This window comes from Gossypium hirsutum, chromosome A06 (genome assembly GCF_007990345.1).
Source record: "Gossypium hirsutum isolate 1008001.06 chromosome A06, Gossypium_hirsutum_v2.1, whole genome shotgun sequence".
Classification (NCBI taxonomy): domain Eukaryota; kingdom Viridiplantae; phylum Streptophyta; class Magnoliopsida; order Malvales; family Malvaceae; genus Gossypium; species Gossypium hirsutum.
In genome coordinates this window covers 62997218-63009998 of record NC_053429.1, presented here as the reverse complement: position 1 = coordinate 63009998, position 12781 = coordinate 62997218, and positions in this window count along the sequence as shown.

The following is a 12781-nucleotide window of genomic DNA, read 5'->3' as shown; positions in this document are numbered from 1 at the left end:
CTATAGTTTTAGTTTACCCTGAATAGAGTATTTCAGTATGTCTACTACCTATAGTAGTCCCAGTATTTCAATTAATCAAACAACAGTTTCAGAAGACTTACAGAATCGGTGTCGAAGACTCGGTGTACTACACATTCAGGAAAACTTTTCAAGATACTTCAAATCATTTTGAAATAGTTCTTTCTGAAATTTAAGTTTTATAAGAAACCTAAATCCACAGTCGAGTTTTGTAGCCTGGCTCCGATACCACTAAATGTAAGACGTTATGGTTGAATTTGGCGATGTCACCTTGAAGTTTTTTCCACCAAGTATAATGTCATTGAAAAACCCGTTCTATATTTAACCTCTTTGTCATCTTAGCAAATATTTAAGTATATCTCATTTATTTTCAAAGCTTTAGTTGGTTGACAAAAAGTTACCCATATTAAATTTGTTATTAATTTTAAAACATTATTTCTTGTAGAAGCTTCTAAAAACATGTTATGTAAACATGGTGATTTGGAAAAACATTTATCTTTTTGAAAACTCGCATCCTACCACTAGAAGATATAAATCAAAATAAATAAAACCCCAAACTTAAAGATTAAAAATTATAGATGCCTTATTACATTAAAAACACCTAAAATAAAACCATTTGTAATTTAAAACCCAATAAGAAAATCCGTACAGTTGTGTGGCCACCTTCGAGTCCCTCGCAGCACCGACCTGCCTAAGCCTAAGGATTACCTGTACAGAAAAACATATGGGTGAGTTATGAAAACTCAGTGTGTAATCCCATATCAGATAATCAATCGAGAGCATATACAGTGATACAATCTGCCTTGAGGATAAGTCGAGTCATATGTAAGATGCCCGATCGTCTACGAAGAAGTATCGTTCGGTTTGTTCAAAAGGATGTTTTTAAGTAAATAATACGGAAGCTATTCAAAGGGTTCAAAGATAGGGTTTAAAATAGGAATATTAAAGGTTCTGTTTAAAGGAAATAAAAGAATGGAAAAAGGTAATAGTTTGGTTTGGATAAGATGAAATGTAACTATGGAAAGAAAGCAACTCAAAAGTAAGCACAAACCAATACTAGAGAAAATTGACCCAATTGCTTATAGGCTTTTAAGGTGATCGGATGAAAGAAGGTAAACCTCGACCCATTACTTAGCAAAGTAGGAACCTTGGTATAGTTTCGAACGCCACACTATGAATAGTGATAAGTTCGAGATAGATGAAAAATAGGTTGACACCACTAGGCTTCCTAGATAAGCCAACAAGTCTTCAACGAAATTAGGGAGAAAAGAACCTCACCAAATAGTTTCATTAACAAAGAAACAATGATCAAAGTTCAACCACCTTTACAAATGAAAGTAAACAACTATCTATAGCCTAGTTTTTGGGGTAGCCGAATAGACATAGAATAATGCTTAAAGACTAAGTAAAATTAGGTCATGAACATCCTAGAATAATCTAGAACAAAAACCATTAATTGAATAAGTCCAAATTCGGCCGAATGGTTCTTCAAAAGGCAGCTTCATAATTAAGGAAAATGATGTGAATGAATGAACACCAATGGGTGGATGAATGAAGAAACTCCAATGCGAATACAATGTGAAACCCGAATATGAGTAGACAACTAACTCTGAATACTTTGAAAGGCTTCTTGGAGAGTGGAATGTTCAACCTTGAAGAAAGGAGACTTCATGCATGCTTTGGCCGAATGGCCACTTGGGAAATCTCAACCAACATGTCCTTTAATGCTTTGTCCATTGGTATCCATGAAAAGGCATATGGGAAAGGATAATCCAGTAGCTATTAATGTTGTCCATGCAATGCCTCAAAAATCCTGAAATCCCGAACTTTCGTTGTTTGCAGTTTTGATAAAAATTGTGTTTTATGTTCCTAGCCATGTGCTAATTATAGTAGGTCTTAATTAAGGTTTGAGTTCGAACCTAGGAATAAATGAAATAATAGTTTAATTATTAAAAGAATCAGGGTTGGCAAATAGGTGGGCTTTTAAATATAAATAGGGAAAAATAGCATCAAAAAGCCTTGTGGAGGAGTGGCTAAGTGGCGCAACTTAGGGAGTAGGGAGGTGGCGTTAGTAGCTAGCAAGGAGATCCAAGGTTCAAATCCTAGCTTAGTATTTTTAGAAGTTTAATTTTGGCCTTCTAGAAGGATGGGAGTGGCATGAAGATGGACTCCAAGGGGAGTGTTCAGAAGAGAAAATTAGGGAAAAGATCAAGAGGTTATCAGGGAGAAAAACGAGGAGATGAGAAGGGAGAAGTGATGGAGCCGAACTGGGAATTGGGCATGGAAAATTCAGCTATAAGGGCTATAAATAGGGGTCGAATATAGGGTTGCCAAGCTACTGCCGAAATTCTTCTTCACCTTGTTGCCAGAAACCCCTTTCTCCAAAAGCTAAAAACCCTTTTCTTTTCAAGATCCAGAAAGCTGAAAACCCTTTTGTTTTTCTTTCTTTTCTTCCTACCAATTTCTATTCTTCTCTCACAATTTTCTTTGTTTCAGTTAGCTGATTTCTTCTTCTACTCTTCTTCTTTATTCTATACCAAATAAACCTTATTCACCATACTAAGTTTGAAAAGCCGAAAAGCTGAATCTCTCAAGGGCTGAATACTCTTTGACCAAATCTAGTGTAAGTGTTGCTCTTCCAATCGGATTTCTTTGCTAGGTATCGATTATTGTCCCTCACTCTTTCAATGAACCTTGGTAGGGAATTAGTATCTGATCTCTGATCTTAGCTCTCTGCCGAATTGCTCTTTAGGTGTTTGCGGTTTTGGTAAGTATTCCTCATCCATTGGCTAAGGTTGGCTGAATAGCCATAGTAAGGTAAGGGGACTTGTGTTGGATACGAGTCACCTATTATTCTGGTTTTAATAGTTACAATTGGTGCAAATCTAGGAGTTGATCATGGTTAGTGAAGGGGTTGTTATACTTATCACGCAAGGTAAGGTTAATGTGAGATTCTGGCTTTTGGTAAAGTATTTGATAAGTATGTAAGATTAATCTTTGAGTGATATCGATTGTAGGTTTGGGCTAAGGAGATCACATTACACTTGCTTACCAGGTGTGTACATACACTGCACACACATTATGTATCGACAAAAGCCGAAATGTCGAAAAGCCGAAAAGTCAAAATACTGAAAAGCCAAAAGTTTGGCTACAGTATTCTTGCGAGTGCGCGAACACTCATAAGGGGGAGACCGATATGTTGCCTGAGGCCCATGGGCGATTTTGTGGCCTTGGGTTGTGATTTGGCCATATGGGCTGGAGTGGGCTAAATGGGCCCGATGGGCTGTTGGGCCCATAATAGGCAAAAATTGAATGTTGATGCTATGTGATAGGAACTTGTATGCGAGCATGAATATGAATGTGACTGGGCCTAACGGGCCATATAAATGTGATTTGGGCCTAATGGGCCATATACATGTGATTTGGGCCTAATGGGCCAAATGAATATGATTGGGCTTAGTGGGCCAGATACAGGTATGTGAAATTGTTTGGGCTTTGTAAGGGGTTATAGGCCTAGTATATGATAACTACATAAGACTTAATTAATATATTGCGACTGTGACAGCCCTAATGTGACCCTAGTCGGCAAGTGGTTTCGGGACCACAAAACTGAGTCATAAAAATAATTAACCGTCATATTTGAAGCTTATTATATGTATATATGCATGTGTGAAAATTTCATGTTTGAATTTTGTTAATTGTAAGTGAATTTTATTAAATAGGACTTGTGTGAAAAAAATTAGAAATGTGCTAGGCAAATGTTAAAGTGGCCTATTGATGCATGTTAGAAATGCTTGTACTTGCATGTCAAATTGGCCAAATTCTAGATGGTGGCCGGCCATGTTATGGACTAAAGCATATTATAATTATTTTGTGTCAACATTTTATGCTAATAATTTTATGTTACAAAATGAAATAAGGAATAAGGTTAATAAAATACTAGTTAATGGGAGGAGAAACCAAAGTTTCTCCATCCTTGCTCCTCATTGCCGTACCTAGAAGAGAAAAGCTTTGAAAAATTCAGCTATGGTGGTTAGCTAAATCAAGGTAAGTTCAAGGATGATTCTTGGATTTTTAGCATTTTTTTTAGTTATTCATTAAGTTCTTTGCTTAACCCATGACCAAAATTTGAAATGGTGTGGTGTCTTGAGCATTCGGTTTTAGTTATTAAAGGATGGGATTGGGTTATAGTCTTTATGTTTTATGAAGAATTGTTGAAGAGAAAATGTTCAAGAAATGGTTGTTGTTCATGTTATTTGGATGAAAAAGAAAATGGTAGTTAGGTGAAGTAGAGTCTAACAAATGAGCACATATGTGCATTAGTTGCTAAATGGAGAAAAATCGGCTAACAAGTTGTGTACTAAGGCCGAATATGATTTTGGATACTATTGGGCAATGTATGTGTTTTGAATTGATGGAATGGAGAGGATGCTTTAATTGTGTTATGAACAATTATATGTTAAATTAAGGTTTGCTAAGCTAGCTACTAAGGTGAAATGCAAATGTTAGCATTTGATTTGGTAATAATCTGCTTGGGGACAGCAGCAGTAAGGTGATTTTGGAAAATCGCCATAATTTGTAGGAGTTGAATTAGAAGCTGAGTAAATTATGTCATTAAAGCTTGAAGAGTCTAGTTTCTTACAAAAGAAACTATAAAAACAAAACAGTTACCTATCTTCAGATATTTGAAGTATTGTGGGGCTGAGTCAAAATGACTACTAGATTCCCTGTTCTGTCTTTATAAAATCAGTATAAATTTTACAAAAATGGCCCTAAGATAAAATTTATGTGCTTAGACTCCTTAATGAGTCTAGTTTCAAATGAAATAAACAAGAACATATTTTGAATTCTGTACAATGAGAAATTTGATTCGTAGTGAAGGATAGTCAGTTTAGTCAAATAGTGAAACAAGGTGAACTTTAAGAAAAATCTGGTATTGTTGGGCTAAACTAAAAATTTTGAAAATTTTATGGATAATAGATAAATGAGTCTTCTATCAAGAAAAATTTACGGCAATTGATTTGGAGTTTCGTAGCTCCAGTTATAAAAACTTTAGTGACTGTTGCTCAGGAAGTCAGCTTATAGGGAAATTGTAATTATATTGTAAACATTAATGAAAATTTGCTAATGAATTATTTATTGATTTTTATAAAGCTTACTATAATCTATGTGTGTGAAAGTCGAATCTATATGTATTATATTCTGAAAGTAATACTTGAATAGTCGATTAATGACTAGTTTAAAATTTGTTGAACTTAAGCTCAAGAGCATAGGGGGGCAATTTCAGATAAGGGAAAGGAAAAAGTAATCGAATAGCTGTTGAAGTCGTTCGACAACATTCGAGGTAAGTCTTCGAGTAATGAAACTTAGTTTATGATTTGATTAAGTCATGTCATATAAGCATAACGAATAAACGGAGATATAATGATTAGTTTATACTTATGACGGGTGGCCGAATGTGTATAGAGATCATGTTAGAAAGCCACTCAAAATCATGCTCTTTGTATGCGGCTATTGAGCCGAAATTGGTAAGGTTTGATAAGTGTCTTGTGTTTGAGCTTTAGTAATGAAAATGAAATATGGATGTGTCATGATTTATTGATATATGTGCATGAGTATTCGAATGATATCCGGGTTAAGTCCCGAAGGCATTTGTGCTATTGATTATATCCGGGCTAAGTCCCGAAGGCTTTTGTGCTATTGACTATATCCGGGCTGAGACCCGAAGGCATTTGTGCGAGTTGCTATATCCGGCTAAATCCCGAAGGTACTTGGGTTTGGAAGTGAGCGATCTTGCTGTAATAATTTCAATTAATACGCTCATAAAATCCAAACGATAAGGTATGTTTCGTATATGCATCGGAAAGGTTGATTCCTTTTAAATAGTATTCGCTCAATTGATTAACGAACTTCCGACCTCTAGCTAGGTTTGATTCCCTATGTATGAATATAATGGTTGAAGCGTGAAGTAAGTATGATTTTGAGAACATGCATATATGCAATTATTCATTTAGCATATGAACGCTATACTTTAGTCGTAAATAATTTCATTACTTGAACTTACTAAGCATTAAAATGCTTACTCTGTTACTTTGATTCTCTGTTTTATAGATTTTGTTCGTCAGCTATCGGACTCGGGAGTGTCAAAGTCGAAGTCATCCACACTATCTAAGCCACTTTTGGTACTCTTTTAGTTCAATTTTGAAAATGGCATGTATAGAGCTGACCCTTGTTGTTAATTAAGTACCCTTGGTAATGTGTATTCGTATAGCCATGCGAAAATGGCTCGTATATTTCGAAGTATAACATTATGGTCTCGGATATGGTTATTAAATGGTGTGGAAATTTTTGGTAATGACTAGCCATTTGTAACACCCCGAACCCGAGACCGACACCGGAGTCGAACACGAGGTGTTAACAGACTTTAAACCCCTTATAAAAAAAAATTCCCAGACACTGCCAATCTGCGTACTAGTTGCTTTAAAAATCATATCTTGAGTTTCAGAACTCAAAAATCAGTTTCGTGATTTTTCCCTGAAACTAGACTCATATGCCCATCTACATATTTTTTTCTAGAATTTTTGGTCGGGTCAATTAGTACAGTTTATTAGTCAAAGTCTCCCATGTTACAGGGATCGACTACCCTGACCTTTGCGTATTACGACTTGGATATCTCCTTGTACAGGGCTCCAATACTGATGCCGTTTCTTTCTATAGAAACTAGACTCAGAGAGTAATCTATAAATATATGGTATGACTCCTAATTATCTCTGGTTAATTTATAGTGAATTTCCAAAGTCGGAACAGGGAATCCAGAAACCGTTCGGGCCCTGTCTCACGAGAACCTGAATATCACTTAACATACTGTCCGTATGATTGTTTCGTTACTTTCCTATGAAAGTAGATTCATCAAGGTTTGTTTACATAATTTATTCACTATTTAATTCCCTTCCTACTATTTTTAGTGATTTTCCAAATCTACATCACTGCTGCTGTCAGCATCTGCCTTTAAGGTAGACTTTACCTATTTCATGGTTTCCATGATTCAACTAGCCCTTTTTGCATAAATAGCACAATTTATGATAGTGGTTAACCATTCCCATGGCTAATCCTTATCAAGCATATCCACACCGAATGATTATAACATTATACTCAAACACATATAAGCCATTTTCGCATGGCTATCCAAAATTATACAAGTCCAAAGGGTCCACGACCCACAACAAACGGGTAGTCCTATACATGCCATTTCGAAGTTCAAACAAAATTGTACCAAAAGGGGGCTTTGATAGTGTGGGCGACTTTGACCTCAAGATCCCGAGTCCGATAGCTGGAGAACCCAAATCTATAAAACAGAGGAGCAATGAAACGAAGTAAGCAATTTATGCTTAGTAAGTTTTGAGCAATGAATTCCAGCACAACAAAAGTATAGCATTCATATAGCTAAACGGATAGTTTCATATGCACAAATTTACGATATCGTACTTGCTTCACGTTATCAACCCTTATGTACATACACAAAAGATCAACTCAGCCAAAGGCCGGTAGCTCGTTTATCAACTGAGTGAATACTTATTTGTAAGGGCTCAACTAAATTCAAGCACATACGAAACATACCTCAATGTTGGGATGTTTCGAGAGTATTAACTGGAATTTTACAGCAAGTTCATTCATTCCCAAATCACGTACCTTCGGAATTTAACCGGATATAGCTCCTCGTTCAAATGCCTTCGGGACATAGCCCGGTTATCGTAATTCGCACAAATGCCTTCGGGACTTAACCCGGATTTAGTAACTCGCACAAATGCCTTCGGGACTTAACCCGGATTTAGTAACTCGCACAAATGCCTTCGGGCTTAGCCCGGAATTAGTATCTCGCACAAATGCCTTCGGGCTTAGCCTGGAATTAGTATCTCGCACAAATGCCTTCGGATCTTAGTCCGGATATTGTCACTTAGCACAAGCCTTCGGGACTTAGGCCGGACATCATTCAAATAACCATGCACATTTAACAATAAATCATGGCCCATTCGTATTTCATTTTCGTTAGCAAAACTCAAACACAAGACATTTATCATTCTTGCAAATTCGGCTCAATAGCCACACAAAGAGCATGATTTTAATTTGCTTAAAACATGATCTAATCACATCATAACTTAAGCTCTCTTACTCAAGAACTTACCTCGGATGTCGTCGAACGATTCCGATGGCTATTCGACCACTTTTTCCTTCCCTTTATCGGATTTATTTCCCCTTTGCTCTTGAGCTTAATTAAACAAATAAATTGATTTAATCATTTGAGCATCGAAAAGAGGAACATAAGGCACTTAGCCCATATTTATACATTAGACTTTAAAGTCACATACATGTGAAATCATGCATCAACTCAACATATTAACCCACACTCCCCTTTAGCCGATTGTCCTTACCTAGATATAGGCATCAATATGTTTGCCTCTAACCGAATTCATGCAACGCCAATCCATCTCATGTGGCCGAATTGCATGTCTACTTTGAGGCCAAATTATATTCTTAGTACCACATATAAATGACATACATTTTACTAACTAATGCATTACATATTATAACTCAATATGTATCCATCATTTAGTCCATAACTAAACCACCACCATATATAAACATATACTTTGGGGTGATATATATATGTTTCATACCAATACATCATGTGCATATATATATATATAAGAGCCGAATCACAAGGCTAATTATAGCCATCTCATATATTTTCATCCCATACCCGAATGCACAAGTACATTATAATAGCTTCCAACTTAATCCATCATAAAGTTCCCCCTTTTTTTCTTCATGGCCGAATGCTCCTTCTACTTTCACAAAGCATGAATTTCATCATCCAACTTACAAGCTTACAATCTCATGAAGTTTAACCTCATGGTGCCTATCAAACTCTCACTCATTAGCTTCTATCATAAACCTCCAACAACACCAAATAAACATATACTTTGGGGGTCTATGGTAGAACCAAGAAAGGAACTCATAGATATCAAGATGTGAGCAACTACCATTATTCATCTAAGTTTAGCATGAAACACAATCATCACCCTTATTAATCTTTTATAGCCGAAAACCATACTCACCCCCAAAATCGAAATTTCAACATGGTTTACAAAAATCACTTGATAACTCACTCAATATCAACTAAAATTTCAAAAGCTAGTACAAACTTCCTTACCTTAATAGTGACCTAAGATGACCGATTGCTTCACTCCCTTCTTCTTCCTTTCAATTCGGCCAAGAAGAACCAAAAAACACAACTTGTTTTTCTTTCTTCCTTAGAACATTCGGCCAAGGGGAAATGAAGAAAGATGGACACTTTTTTTTTTGTTTTTCCTTCTTACTTTCACGGCAATGGGGAGGGGAAGAAACAATTACACACATCCTTTCCTTTTTCCATTTCTTTATTCCCCATACTTCTTATTATATTTTATCCTACATACCTCACTAGGCCAACATGTTCCCAACATGTTTCCACCCATAGCATGGCCGGCCACTACTTATTAGGGGGGGAATTTGACATGCAAGTCCCCCCTTTTTTTCCACATGCACTAATAGGTCCTTACGCATTGACCTATCACATTTTAAAATTTTCTCACATAAGTCCTATTGACTTAATTCACATGCAATCGACTAAATCGAAGCTTGAAATTTTCACACATTCATAGTTACATATTCTAGACAATAAATATCACATTCAAACATTTCGGTGACTCAGTTTAACGGTCCCGAAACCACTTCCCGACTAGGGTCAATTTTGGGCTGTCACAACTCTCCCCCACTTAAGAAATTTTCGTCCCCGAAAATCTTACCGGTAAATAGGTTTGGGTATCGTTCTTTCATCGAGCTCTCGGTTTCCCAAGTAGCTTCCTCGATCCCGTGTTTGAGCCATAACACCTTCACTAACGGAACCCTTTTGTTCCGCAACTCCTTTACTTCACGAGCTAGGATACGCATCGGTTCTTCTTCATAACTCATATCGGCTTGAATTTCAACCTCTGATGGGCTAATTATGTACGATGGATCAGATCGATAGCGTCGAAGCATCGAAACATGAAAGACGTCGTGAATCTTTTCAAGCTCAGGGGGCAAAATCAATCTATATGCAACCGGACCAACTCGTTCGGAGATTTCGTACGGCCCAATGAATCTCGGGTTCAACTTGCCCTTACGGCCAAACCTGAGTACCTTTTTCCAAGGCGAAACTTTAAGGAACACTTTATCTCCCACCTGATATTCAATGTCCTTTCGTTTCAAATCCGCATACGATTTTTGACGATCTGTGGCTGCTTTCAGACTTTCACGGATTACCTTTACTTTCTGTTCGGCATCCTTAATCAAATCAACTCCGAAAATTTTACTTTCACCGAGCTCGGTCCAAAACAATGGTGTACGGCATTTACGACCGTACAAAGCCTCGTAAGGTGCCATCTTAATACTTGACTGAAAACTATTGTTGTAAGCGAATTCAATCAAAGGTAAATACCGTTCCCATGAACTACTGAACTCGAGGATGCAACATCTCAACATATCCTCAAGTATCTGAATTATCCGCTCGGATTGACCATCGGTTTGGGGGTGAAAAGCAGTGCTTAAATGCAGCTTGGTACCCAAAGCTTCTTGCAATTTCCTCCAAAATCGCGAGGTGAATCTCGGATCTCTATCCGACACGGTAGAAATAGGTACCCCGTGTAATCTCACAATCTGAGAAACATACAATTCGGCTAGTTTATCCAAAAAAAAATCCGTACGCACGGGGATAAGGTGAGCCGACTTAGTCAGTCTATCAACAACAACCCAAATCGCATCCTTCTTACTTGTTGACCATGGCAGTCCGGACACAGAGTCCATTATGACTCGATCCCATTTCCACTCGGGTATCATGATCGGCTGAAGTAATCCTGAAGGCACTTGATGTTCCGCTTTCACTTGTTGACATATTAAACATCTCGAAACAAAGTCGGAGATGTCTCGTTTCATACCATGCCACCTAAAACCAACGTTTCAAATCGTTGTACATTTTCGTACTCCCCGGGTGAATTGACATTCGGCTACAATGGGCTTCGTTCAGAATCATCGAAATGAGTTCCGAATTCCTTGGAACACACAAACGACTTCTGAACCTCAAACAATCATCATCATCAATTTGAAACTCCGATTCCTTGTTCAGAGCACACTCAGCCCGTTTGCAACCAATTCATCATCAACTTTCTGGGCTTCACGAATTTGATGAATCAATAATGGTTTGGCTTTTAATTCAGCTATTAACACATTGTCGGGTAGAACAGACAAGTGCACATTCATCGCTCGTAAAGCAAACAATGATTTTCGGCTTAAGGCGTCCGCAACCATATTAGCCTTTCCCGGGTGGTAATCAATGACAAGCTCGTAATCTTTCAACAACTCAAGCCAACGTCTTTGTCGCAGATTTAAGTCTCTTTGAGTCATCAAATTTTTGAGACTTTTGTGATCCGAAAATACATGGCACTTCTCACCAAATAAGTAATGTCGCCATATTTTTAAAGCAAATACGATGGCAGCTAGTTCAAGATCATGGGTCGGATAATTTTTCTCATGTGGCTTTAATTGTCTCGACGCATAGGCCACCACTCGACCTTCTTGCATCAATACGCAACCCAACCCAAGTAGGGATGCGTCACTATAAATGACAAACTCTTTGCCTGATTCGGGTTGCACTAAAATTGGAGCTTCAGTCAAATAAGTTTTTAGTTGATCAAAACTTTTCTGACATTTCTCCGTCCATTCGAACTTAACATCCTTTTGAAGTAGCTTCGTCATTGGTGTGGCTATCATCGAGAAACCTTTGACAAATCGTCGGTAATAACCGGTGAGTCCCAGGAATTTCTGAACTTCGGTAATATTTCTTGGAGGCTTCCAGTTAAGTATGGCTGAAATTTTGTTCGGGTCAACTCGAATACCCGATGCGGATACCACATGACCCAAGAAGCTAACCTCTCTTAACCAGAACTCACACTTACTGAACTTAGCATATAACTGCTTATCCCGCAAAATTTGCAACACCAGTCTCAGGTGCTCAGCATGTTCGGTCTCATCTCTTGAATAGACCAAGATGTCATCAATGAACACAACTACGAACCGATCCAAATATGGTCTGAAGATCCGATTCATCAAATCCATAAATACCGCAGGGCATTAGTGAGCCCAAACGGCATCACTAAGAACTCGTAGTGACCATATCTCGTCCTGAAGGCAGTTTTGGGTATGTCCGATTCTCGAATTCGCAACTGATAATAGCCCGATCTCAAATCTATTTTTGAGAACTCTGTGGCTCCCTTCAGTTGGTCGAACAAATCATCGATGCGCGGCAACGGATATTTGTTCTTTATCGTCACTTTATTCAGTTGACGATAGTCAATGCACAACCTCATGGTTCCGTCCTTCTTTTTCACGAACAATACTGGTGCACCCCAGGGTGAGAAACTTGGTCGAGCAAAACCTCTATCCGTCAATTCTTGCAACTGAGCTTTCAACTCTTTTAACTCGGTTGGTGCCATACGATACAGAGCTATCGAAATCGGCGTAGTCCCAGGTACAAGCTCAATACCAAACTCTACCTCCCGAACAGGTGGTAAACCCGGTAATCCTTCAGGAAAAACATCCGGGTATTCACAAACCACCGGCACAGATTCGGGTTTCTTGTCTAATTCTTTGTCATCCAGTACATACGCAAGGTATGCTTCGCACCCTT